Raw genomic sequence first — 13,474 nt, 5'->3', positions numbered from 1 at the left:
TAGAAATCTAAAATTTTTTAAAGTACTATTTATAATAGCACTCAAAAATTTAACAGGTAAATAATCTAACAACATATGTGAAGGTTCTCTAAGCTAAAATTATAAAACACTGAAGAAAAAAATCAAAGAAGATCTAAATAAATGGAGCTATATATAATTTTCACTGACTGGAAATCTCAATATTGTTAAGATGCCAAATATTCCCAAATTGATCTGTAGATTCAATGCAATCTCAATCAATATCTTAGGAGGATTCTTTGTAGAGATTAATAAGCTGATTCTAAAGCATACTGGACAAGCAAATGAATTAAAATACAAAAACAATTCTAGAAAAAAATATACAGTAGAAAGACTAATACAACCTAACTTCAACACATACTATAAAGCTTCAGCAATCAAGACAGGATGGTATTTGTGACAGACATATAGATCAGTGGACCTGAACGGAGGGTGCAGAAACAGACCACATGAACATGAACAATGTTCCTTTGACAGAGTTAAAAGATAATTCAATAGAGAAAGAATAATCTTTCCAACATATGGTGCTGAAACAATTAAACATTCATAAGCAAGAAAAGAAAAAGAAAATCCTTAACCTGTACCTCACACCTTATACAAAAATTAACTCAAAATGGATCAAAGGGTTAAATACAAAATATAGAAATGTAAAACTTTGAGGAAGAGAACATAGAGAAAATCTTTGTGACCTTGGGCTAGGCAAAGTATTCTTAAGTATAACATCAAAACACAATTCATAAAAGAAAAAAACCCGATGCATTGAACGTCATAAAAATTAAAACCTTTTGTTCTGTGAACAACCCTATTTAGAAAAGGTAAAGACAAGCTATAGATTAGTAGCAAAATACGTTCAAATCACATATTTGAAAAACCACTCATATCCAGAATATGTAAAGAATTCTAAAAACTCAGTAATAAGAAAACAAGCCATATTTTTTTTAACAGGCAAAATGCTGAAAAGCCACTTCGGGAATTAAAATATCTGAAATGTCAAAGAATACATAAAAAGATGATCAACATCATTAGTCGTGAGATAAAATGAAAATTAAAATCACAGGATACCACTCTACATACATTATAATGCCTAAAATTAACGACTGTAAAATTATAATACCAAATTTGGGTGAAAGTGAAGAGAGACTGGAACTCTTGAGACATCGCTGGTGGGAATGCAAAAGGGAACGTCCGCTTCAAAAAACAGCCTGGCAGTGTCTTGTGACATTAGATAAGAAAGCTAAGAACTTACTGGCTATTTGAACAGTGAAAGAGAGAAAAAGTAAAATACAAAAGAAACCAAGAAATTAAAAACTCAAAAATATTTGAGTCATAGGTTACTGCTAAGAAGCAGCAAAATGTAATGGAAGGAACACAAACTCACGTCCTGCAGGCCCTTCTGCTTAAGGTGTCCTTGGCCACACTCTTTTTTTTTTTTTTGAGACAGAGTCCCGCTTTGTTGCTTAGGCTAGAGTGAGTGCCATGGCGTCAGCCTAGCTCACAGCAACCTCAATCTCCTGGCTCAAGCAATCCTTCTGCCTCAGCCTCCCAAGTAGCTGGGACTACAGGCATGCGCCACCATGCCCGGCTAATTTATATATATATATATATATATATATATATATATATATATATATATTAGTTAGCCAAATAATTTCTTTCTATTTATAGTAGAGACGGGGTCTCGCTCTTGCTCAGGCTGGTTTCGAACTCCTGACCTCAAACAATCCGCCCGCCTCGGCCTCCCAGAGAGCTAGGATTACAGGCATGAGCCACCACGCCCGGCCTATTGGCCACACTCTTTATCCCAAAGTTTTCAGGTCTACAAAATAGTACTAGTAATACAAGAGACTGTTATAAGATTCAAATAAGTTAGTAAATGTTAAATATTTTTGTAGGTTTTTCAATCAAACATAGACGTAATACATGCATGATCATACTGAAAAAATTGACACTGGCTTTCCTATAGGAAAGGAAGAGAGTCGGTCTGCCACCTCTGAAATAAGAAAGTGTTTTATTTTAAAACGTAGCAAAACGCAAAATGGATACAGGCTTTGTTTTCTCCAGAAATGTGAACTTATATCCACTTCAGTGGAGAAAAATGGGCTTCTGCAAGGGAAAATAAATTTAAATTGGCCACCAAAAAAGGATATTGCAGTATTGAAATGAGTTGAATGAAATGATCATTTTGAATTAAATGATTATAAAACATTATATGTTTTAAATGAATTAAATGATTATAAACTAAATGATTATAAATTAAATGATTATGAATTAAATGATTATAAAACAAGGAGGAAAGAGTATATATGCACTCCCTAACAATTCTGTATTGCATAATTTCTGCTATTATACCTCCGTTTTGATGTCTTTTTGTGGACATTAATGTATAAAAAACTAAAACTAAGAAAAGTATAAAGTTGTATGTCATCAATAACTTCACTGAGGTATCATGAGGCATTCTTCATCATGACACATAATTACTTAATTCCATTCAGTTTCACATTGTGTTTTTACCTTCTAAGTTTTCTTTTTTTAATTTAGTGCACGTGTGTGCATATGTGTGTTCGTGTGCTTGTGTGTGTGTGTCTTTAAATGCCCATTTAGTCATGGCATCGCTGCTAAAAAAAAGCAGCTGGATACTCCACATACTGTGAAACTGTGAAACTGGATGTGCATATACCTCCCATCTACCTATTCTGAAAATAAATCAGATTTGCCATATTTAGGCTACAGAATAAAAATGTAATGAAAGCTAAATTTTTTACAGAAATTCAGTGCATAAAGTAGAAGAAAAGAAAGAAATGTAGTTTATATAGATCATGACAGTAGCAAAGATGAAGGCACAGGATGACAAGGTTCATTATTGATAAGTGAAAAGAGGAAAGATATTTAGCCAAATAACATAGCTTGTGAAAAAAAGTATTATATAATATTTGCAAAGAGAAAACTTAATTAAATCTTAATGCCTTTCTAATAAAGTCTATGAATAATTAATGTAATATTTTAAAGTTCTTTAAATGCTACCTCAATTAGAAAATGTAAAAAATATTATAGATTGGACAAGTAATTGGAGATGAATCATGAAGACAAATCCTACATTCAACTTTGAGATTTTGTCCCCTCTGAAGATTACTTTATGATAACTGCTTTTCAGTTAGTAAATTAAGCTACAAGCTTTCCTCATCAATGATTAAATTGACATATGAGCTTGATCCTAGCCTTAATATAAATTCAGTTTCCTCCCCCAAAGTCTTCTTTTTTATTTCATCTTAGCTAAAGAGTACATTCTCAGATGAAATTAATGTTTTCTTTCTCATTTCACAGTGAGAAATAGCTTTCTTACAGTTTACTCAGTTTCTTGATTTCAAGATTATTCTCATTTATCTCATCCTAAATTAGTTTAAAATTAATCACTGCATATAATACGAAAGGTAATTAAAAAGCAAATTTAGCAAGTTCTCCAAGAACTAATTTTTCATTAAAATTCCTAGGCTAGATTTCACACTATAATACCATAAAATTGTTTGGTGACACTGAAGTTAAATTATACTTCAGTGTATCCAAAAATAAAAATTGGGCACCAATAAACCTGCTTAATAACAAATATCATAACTTCGAGGTATTTCAACTCTAAGTAAGAGTTCAAATTATTTTAACCCATAGGTATTTACTTTAGGTCCACGTCTACCCATATGTCCCACCCAAGTCCCTCAATCTTTTCTTTTTTGAACAAATGCTGTATCTGTTGTCAGTGTTCAGCAAGGTATGAGCTATAAATAAATTTCTACCCTAAAGTGGCTTGTAATTTGCGAGATAAGACCTACACAGTAAAATTCAAATAAAAGCAAAATTAATATTAAAGAAATAGGAAAGGCAGTCTTGCCAAATAAATGGTATAGACAACAAACACATCTGAGTTCAAAGGAGAGATCCAACTGAGCTGGACTGTTACAGGGGCTCCTGTGTTATGCCAGGGATTGTGCTATATGCTGGGAACACAAAAACAACGTGATAAATACTTGTCTTCTAGAAGCTTGCAGTCTAGTTAATGGAATAGCAAAATGTAATCACAAAACAATGTGAGCTGAGTCTAAAAATGTGTGCACAATTAAAATATTTATGAAAAAAGAGAGAAGGCCATTGCAAATGTAAAAGAATGGGGAAGGAGAGTAGTGTGCTTGAACAACTATGGACTAGGCTAGACAATTGACACCTATCACTTTTATCCCCATGATACTGCAAAAACATTACTATTATTATACCCTTTTTCTAATGAGGAGACAAGTTAAAGCAAGTGAAAGAACTTGCCCCAAATTATTAATATTTAGCTAGTACCATGTTTGCCCAAAAATAAGACCTACCCATAAAATAAGCCCTAGCAGGATTTCTAAAAATTTGTGCAATAGAAGCCCTACCTCGAAAATAAGACCTAGTGAAGGGTGTGGCTACGCAGTGTCTGCACAACCCATGCATTTCGCAGCAGAGCGGTAAAGAAGACGAGCAGCCCTTCTCATCTGCTCCATGAGAGCTCTATTGCTTGACATAAGAGATTGAGGCCAATGGTTCTAAAGGAAATAGAGTTGCAAGAAATTCAGGATGGAATTCAGTGTTTGGAGAGTTATGATGATGTTCCAGAAGACGACTTAACTATATTTGAATAAACATAGATTGTTGTACTGTACTTAAAAAAAAAACAACAAAAAAAACACATCCCCTGAAAATAAGCCCTTGGGTGTCTTCTTGAGGAAAAACAAATATAAAACCCTGTCTTATTTTCAGGGAAACACGGTAAGTAGCCAAGCTGAGATCATAATTTAAGCCTCCCTGGCTACAAATGTCCTCTTATAGGTACAAATATTAATAGCAGAGTCCTTCTTCACACGTTTTATGTGAGCAGGAAGTTTGTGCTCACCTCTCATTGGGTACAGGTCTACGATCATAAAATCCCAAGCCTCCTATATTACTTTTATATTAGTTTTTTATAGTTGCATAAAAAATGACCACAAATTTAGCAGTATAAAATATCCATTCATCCAGTTTATGTGGATCAGGAATCTGGAAACAACTTAACTGGGTCATCTGTGGAGGGTCTTACTAGCTGCAACTCATGTTATCAGCCAAGGCTACACTCTCCTCTGACACTAGGGGCGCTCTTCCAAGCTCACGTGGTTGCTGGCAGAACTTTCTTTCCATTGTGACGCTGAGCTCCTCAGCTCCTAGAAGCTGCCTTCAGTTCCCTGCCTCTTTGACCTCTTCATAGGCAGTTCGTATGTTAGCAGCTTCCTTCTTCAAGGCCAGCAGGAAAGTTTGTCACCCAGGAACTGCCCAGTCCTTTTTTCAAGGGCTTTCACCTAATTTCACCTGATTAAACTTCCTTTTGATTATTTCACAATCACTAATTTTGACACTTTAATTATATATGCCAAATTTCTTACCTTTGCCACATAACATAACTTAATCAAGGAGGAGACAGCACATTGCTTTCCCCCAATTTATTGATTAGCAGCAAGTCATAGGTCCTGCCCACACTTAAGAGAAGGGCATAAATACTAGAAAGCAGGGGTAATGGGAGGTCACCTTGGGTTCTGTCTGCCACACCTTCCTTCGCCACTTTGTGCATGTTACCCTTCAGTATTACTCTTCAGATTAAATACAGGAATAAGTGCAATAAAGGGTCATTCTGGGTGCATAACTCCTGCTTGGAACCTCTAGTTAAAAAGTAGATATGGAAAAAAGAAATAGGAAGCCTTTAGCAAGGGCAGGTGTCAGGTAATAGCTATATTTTAATTCCTACACTTGAGACTGAGGCACTGAGAAGATACCAGACACCATTTTATTAAGCTTTTATCACACAAGTACGTGTGATATCACTTGAGTATGATTTGAAGCACCAGAAGTAAGACTGCCACTAAACACAAGGCTATGTGGATTTAGAAACAGTAATAATGAAAAACAGTTTGAACTGGCTGCATCTACTAGAAGAGATAGCAAGAGTGTAGCTCTTCTCTAGATAACTTGTTGTGATGGAGCCGTGTGGGAGAGAAATTTGGAAAGGTTGATAGATTTGGAAAGAAAAGGCATATATTAGATAATTGAGTCATATGAAGCTCACATGCTCTGCACAATGTTTAACTCTCTAGTTTGACTAATGAAGAACCCTGGAGGGTATTTTCTACCATTCACTGGCTCCGCACATGTTTATTACTATAGCTTAAGTGAATCCAAACAAACCAATGAGCCACTATACTCATAACTCTGGAAGTCTGTTCCATGCAACACACAGACCTCATTCTGAAAGCAAGGTCTCTCTCAATTTCTCTCTCCAGCCACATATCTGCTATTGTAATGACGTTCTGCACCAAAAAGAGTGTAATCTGTACCAAGATATTTTTATGCCACAAGCATCAATTTTGCAGTGTTCAGAGAATTGACTCAAATACCCTACAGGCTTTCTTAAACCTAATTTAAAACCCTAAAATTAAAACTTACCCCTTCTGGCCTTCTACATATACTTAACACCCTGTCCAGTGGAATCCTCTTATTAAAAATTTAATAGGCTTATAGTTTATGAAAGAAATTTTGCCATAGGGAATCTCACTGCTATGACTTAGTTGTTCTGAAAAAAATGCTCTTTTTATGTATTTCACTATTCCTGAAATACTCCTCTTATAAATCACGCTGAGCATCACTGGCTTTTATTAGGGAATGGAAATGTACTGCTAACCTCCAGGCATAATAGAAAATAACCACCTTTTCCCACCTGAATGTCTTCAACAAATCAACCCAAAATTTTAAAATCTGAAAGCTATGCTTTTTGTATTATGCCACAATCATAGGCCAACTTTTAGGGTGTATTTTCTCTCAAAATCCTCTCTGATGCCTGAAGTTTCATTATCATAGATTTATAACTTGAAACTTGGATTATGGTTAAAATGCAAATATCCTTAGGAGAAGAAACACTTTATTCTCATCGTTCTCTTTTTTTTTATGTCTTGTAAGAGCAGAGAGAAGTTTCTGAAGGTGAATACAAGAAGAGAACAGGAAGACAAAGGGTATAGGATGAGAAAGCTATTTATACCAAAGCTGGCACTTCTTAAATATATTTACAGATGGAATTTACAAATTCAAAGCAATTTATCATCATCATTGATATTTGCACTACAGTAAATATATTCATTGAGTCCATGCTGTTTGAAATAAACCCTGGGAATAAACTGTAATCTAATGGTGAGGACTATGATGATGACCCTGTGGATTATGAGGCCACCCGGCCGGAAGGCCTGCCACCCAGCTGGGACACCGTGTTCCAACCTTCCTTCAGGCTCCCTTACTACTGGAATGTGGACACAGACCTTGTGTCCTGGCTGTCCCTGCATGACCCCAACTTGGCCGTTACCAAATCTGCCAAGAAGCTCAGGAGCAGTAATGCAGAAGATGCTTTGGAGAAGTTGGACCACAGCCATGACAAGTCTGACAGAGATGGAGAACATGGCTATGATGAGATGGACAGAGAGAGAGAGAGAAAGAGAGAGGGGGACAGGGAACAGGATGGGGACCATGGGTATGACCAGGCAGACTGGAAAGAGGGCCAAGAACAGAGCCACCATAGCCGGGAGGAGCTGGCTCCCTACCCCAAGAGCAAGAAGGTGGTGAGCAGAAGAGATGAAGAGTCAGACCCAGGGGACCACAGCTCATACTCAGATGTGCTCCCAGGCACATGGTCAACAGGACTCGTCAAGGAGAACAAGGCCAAGACTGGGGCTGACACTACAGCAGCTGGACCTCCCTCTTCCAGCAGCACCCTTCCCATCCCCAGGGTCTGTGCTCCAGGCCAACACCCAGGCCTCCCGGAACCAAGCAGCAAGACTGAACCTTTGCCCTCCCTTGCCGTAGGGTTTTTAATAAAAGCTTTTCTGTGATCATGTAAAACAAACAAACAAACAACAACAACAAACACAGGGGAATATATCCATATATCAAATGGATAAGTAAAATTAAGTCCTTTTGACTTCTCTTTGCCTTAAATTGTTACAGCAAGTGTTACAGCAGGTGGTCCCAGGGACAAACCTAGAGGCACACAGACAGTCCTCGGAGAATCGAAGGTTATTCTCCTGTGGGCACAGAGGGGTCTCCCCACCAAATTCTGAGCCCATTTTTATTAAGTTGGGGTGATCAGAGGGGTGAGGTATCAGGTGTAGATTAGTTGATGGGTCAGGTAATAGGTTAGTATTCTGTTGATGCACTAGGCAGTAGATTTAGTGTTATGCTTATGCCAGGCAATAGACTAGTTGATGAGCCAGGTAACAGGTTAGTATTATGCTGATGTGGGTTTTTCCTGAGTGATGGGGATCTCCTGCTGCACCAAGTAATAAATGGGGGTTTCCCCTATCAAAATGCATAGAAAATATCTAAGAAAAATATTCCAGAAAGATAAAGAGAAATATTAGAGATAGAGTTGCTGAGTCATTAATTCATGAAGGTAACCTAACTAGAGGTTAATTCACTAGAGAAAGTCCTTGAAACAATGTCCATATCACATTAAAACCACAAATCAATTTTAAAAAAAAATCAATCAAAACTTCTATTTGTAGCAAGTGTGGTGAGCTACAGGTATAAAAAACAATCCACCACATGGAGAATATTTATAAAGCTGTATAAAATATTCAAACAACCTACCTTTTATGAATTAGTTCATTTTAAAATAAAGAATATCATCAGAGGTTTTAAAAACAGAAACAAAACAGCAAAGAAAAATTGATTCCAGAGAGCTATGTAAAACACTGAAGTAGACATTTGCCCTGGGCCAGAGCTTTAGAAGACCTTAAATACAGGGGCCAGGAGATAAAGTCTAGAGACCAAGCAGGGTGGAAGAGAAAAATGAACACCTCCACGTAAAAGAAGGATCCCTGAAGGGAAGGGTAATACCTTCTTCAAAAGGCCTGTTAGTTAAAAACTGTTCCTAGAAAAGGAGGATAAATATATTTGCCTGTCTAGACTTTTGCTGTGGGTGGACTGGAAAAATAAGTTCTACTGGCTAGTTCTAATTCTGGGTAAGAAGGAGTAAGCACTCTATACAACCTCCCACTGAACGCAGCTGTAAAACTTGGACAGAATGCATGGGCTCTGAAGAGGAAATGATAGCAGATGAATTGGAAAAGAAGCCAGAATTAATATATCACCAAACTTATGGTGAGTTTCTCCATTTGGTCCCAAACCTGGACCCAAGGAAGCCCAAAGCACTGAAATGGCAACCAGGAGTTGTAGAAACCCTCAAGTTCTGTCCTGAGGGATGGGAAAGGAATTTCCTAACACTCCGAGAAAGTGGGAGGGAATTCTCCCATGTGTCTCTATTTTTTTCTTTTCTCTCCTGCCCTAGCCCTTAGACAATCTCAAAGCAGTGGTGTAAACAACAAGAACTTTGGCAACAGCCACAGCCCAGAGGTGCCTAAAATTTGAGGGAAGGGAAGCTTTCTCTCCAATCAGAGGAGTGGTGGTCCCAATAGGAAGCAAGAAAGCCCCCTTGCTTGTTTCCTTTCTCTGTCTTGCTGTCACTTGACCCCAGGCACAAGCACAGTCCCAGGAAGTGAGCAGCAAAGCAGAGTAACTAAACCCCAGCTTTAGGCCAAAGGACTGGAACGCTGAATGCTACAGAATCTTTTAGGAAACTATTAAAGGAACTCTTTTAGCCTAAAAAGGGGAATCCATATTTAAAAAGAAAAGGTAAAATTACTGTTAAATTACACAAAAAAATTTGAAATGTTGAAAGCATTACATTTAAGTTGAAAAAGCCAGATATGCTGCTATCATCACTTGTCTTTCTTTTTTTTTTATTTCAGCATATTATAGGGGTACAAATGTTAAGGTTATCACTTGTCTTTCTTGTCTTTCTTACGCTCGACAGTAGGTGTTGGTGTTTGCCATCTTACTGCTACTATTATTATTATTGTTATTGCTATTTAATCTATATATTGTATTGTGGACATTTTTATGTTTATGATATATTTTACTCAAAAGTGTGAAAAATATTACAAAGCAAACAAAAGCATATATTTATTACTATATATACATAAAGTCCATGTTGTACTCAGGGAAATATACTATATAGGAAATTTAAAATCAAGATTTTTTAGCTTTGCTGTCACTGTCTTCATGCCTTGTATGTGTCATTAAAATACTTCAGAGCCTTGATTTATTTTCTAAAATATTAAGTTTAATATTATTAATAAATAATATTATTTTCTAAAATATTAATATTTTCAAAATATTGGGCTAATATTAGCCCAATATCCTTTAAGCAATGGTCACATAGTCTATTTAATATGATTCTTTTAAACTAACTGATGATCAGGCTCTGGGTTTTCAACCTAACCTGAATATTTCTGTGTATTTAGGGTAAGATTTTTCATTCTTGCAAAGGATGACAAAATGAAAGTTATATAAGATTCAAATTTGTGTCCATAAATAAAGCTTTATTGAAACACAGCAATGTTCATTAATTTGTTTATTGTCTATGGCTGCCTTTGTGCTTTAACAGCAGAGTTGAGTAGATGCAACAAAGACTTCCTGTGCTACTCTCATTATTTTTCACTGCTGTTCAATGTGCAAATCACAGCAACATAGTTATAACTTGTTAGTTGTTCATATATTAATACCATATATATCTCCATGTCACAATTTTATTTTTTATTGCCCCTACATATCCATCATGTAAAAAGAAGAAAAGTAAACTTTACTCTTTAAAGATATAGCCAAGTGTGGATTTTGTTATTAAATTAGATCACAAAGAATTGTATTCATTATGCTAAATGATTACAATATATGTGTATATCTTTCAGCTGTGCTAAAAGTTTACAATATATGTTGATATTACCAGATTAAGCATTTATTATAATATTGATTGCTACAGAAAAGGAAATATATCTAGAGAAAATTTTGTTTGGGACTATTAGCCTTTCTGAGAGAACAGTTGTCCAAAGAGTTGAGGGCTTTAGGGAAAAAATGTCAAATAGTCAATTTTTTAAGAAGGAAAATGATTTGGAGTGTTATCCCTTGGTTCTTGACAAATTGAGAGATGTTATCAATAAATTTGGCCCTCCGTATCCATGGATTCTGCACCAATGGATTCAGCCAGCAGCCATGGAAAATATTTGAGAAAAACCAATTAAAAATGACAATACAACAATAAAAATATATACAAATAAAACAATACAATATAATAATTATATAGCATTTACATTGTATTAGGTATTATAAGTAAGTATACAGGAGGATGTGCATAGGTTATATGCAAACACTATACCAATTTTATATAGGAGATTTGAGCATCCATGAATTTTGGTATCTGAAATGGTCTTGGAATCAATCCCCAGCATACACCAAAGACAACCCTATCGCTCAGTTGTTTAAAGTGTCAATGCCGAGTTTGAACTGTCTGAAAAATCGACTTCAGTAAATAAACTGAGTGGAACAATAGCAAGTTAGAATATTGTTCTAAAAGTTGAGAAAATGCTAATTTAACATCAACTAAAGTAGAATCTGTTAAATATCTGCTAAGATATTTTACAATTTATTTTGGTAAAAATATATTTGGAGCATAAAAGTATTTAGTTGGACAAATTAAAAGTTGTAAAAATGTAAGATTTTGAAGCCTGTGGTTATTTATTATGTTAGTTGTCATTTGTCACTGCTGTTCAATGCACAAATCACGGTGACATAGTTATAAGTTGACAGCTCTTAAAATATCATACCACCAAGTACTTTGCAGAATTTCTTTGTTACTGCCAGTAGTATTAACCAGTGAACTTCATCACATTTATGAACTTAACTATCATCAGTTCTAAGAATTTTTGTCAGAAATAAAAGCTAAATATCCTTAAATGCCCTACTATACAACAATCTGATGGCCCTAATTTTTAGTGCAATTTTTTTTAGTTCAGGCCAAGAATGAACTTGAATTCATTGAACTTGAATGAACTTGAATAAGAATTTTTTCCAAATGAAAATAATTGCCTTCAACCACTATTACTGAATCCTGAATGACTTTGGAAATTAGCTTTTGCTATAGATTTGATCAGTCTTCTTAATGAATTAAACCTGAAATTTCAAGGCAAAACAATACATATGCAAAACTTATGGCAAAATCATTTCAGTAACAACTCATGTTGTTGGACTCACATGTAATAAGCTATTTTATACACTTTTCCGTGCTGTCAAATTTTAGAACAAAAAGTGAAATTTCCATTCACCTACAAATATACAGTGGGTATATTTTATGAGATTAAACTACAGTTCCAGTAGTGTCTTGGGAACCTCGATGCAAATGCAAAGGAAATATCTGTATTTCAAAATCTACTTGACTGTGGAATTGCAGAATTTCCATCTAACCTTCAATTAAAAATGATTAATCTGCAATAAAATGACATGCTAAAAAGCAAATATCAAGAGAAGAATCTTATAGAAATACATAAATGCCTTCCAAGCATTGAATATGCTCAATTAAAATCATATGCTCGTGGATTTATATCAGTATTCGACAGGAACTATTTGTGTGAAAAGACGTTTTCAAAGACGAAATGCACAAAATCTTATTACAGGTTAGCATTAACACAGGAACATTTTAATCAATTTTGAGATGGAGTCACTAACTTTGAACATCAAATAAGCAAAATATCCCCCAAAATAAAATAAAATTCTACTCTTCTCTTTACTGGACTACATTACAAAACAATTGCACTCAATTTTATTATTTTTGTTTCATTTCACCAATAAAAATGTTATGTAAATTTATCACTTATTAAATAAGTTATTTAATATCCTTGGGTTATTTAATATCCTTGGTTTATCTTCTTGGCTTGCAAAACCTAATAAATTTTTTCTATCTGACTCACTAAAGAAAAAGTTTGCCAGCTCTTAAACCAAATTATAAAGTTAACTATATCCAACATAACCTGCATAGAGTTTATTCATACTCCCTTTACACAGGTGTTTTATCAGTGCATCTTGCCATGTTCTCCTCACCAGGGAACTAACAGTATGATACATCCATATAACTGATAAATATGATCACCCTCAGCAGAATGATGAAGTGATTACATTCCCTCCACAGTATAATGAGCAGAGTCAGAAAGTTGTAACCCTAAAGCAGGATAAAGGAAGCATACTTCTATGGCAATAAGGTGAAAGTAACTGCTTATTAACTCAAATAAAAATTCACATCGAGCCACCTAGACAACATAGGCTATATTTATTTATTTTTTTTAGTAAATAGACCACATCTGGAATAGCAGCTGCAATTGCACTCATTCCCTGATTAAGTTTATCATAATTCACTGACCTATGAGATCTATCAAACTGTCAATTTAAATGGGTGTATAAAAGTATCATCATTTCTGCATATATCTTTTAAGACTTTGGTGGTGCCACTAATCTCTCTGATTCTCCCAAGAATCAGGCTTTGGCT

General features: G+C 35.2%; 1 pseudogene; it reads left to right on the top strand.

The window, feature by feature from the left end:
- LOC105869164 (polyglutamine-binding protein 1 pseudogene) overlaps positions 1-7,908 on the top strand; it is a 32,573-nt pseudogene extending 24,665 nt beyond the window's left edge.
- The last annotated feature ends 5,566 nt before the right edge of the window (positions 7,909-13,474 follow it).

This window comes from Microcebus murinus, chromosome 5, assembly GCF_040939455.1.
Source record: "Microcebus murinus isolate Inina chromosome 5, M.murinus_Inina_mat1.0, whole genome shotgun sequence".
Lineage (NCBI taxonomy): Eukaryota > Metazoa > Chordata > Mammalia > Primates > Cheirogaleidae > Microcebus > Microcebus murinus.
Note: the sequence above shows the minus strand (reverse complement) of the source record. Positions and strands in the feature narration are given on the sequence as shown.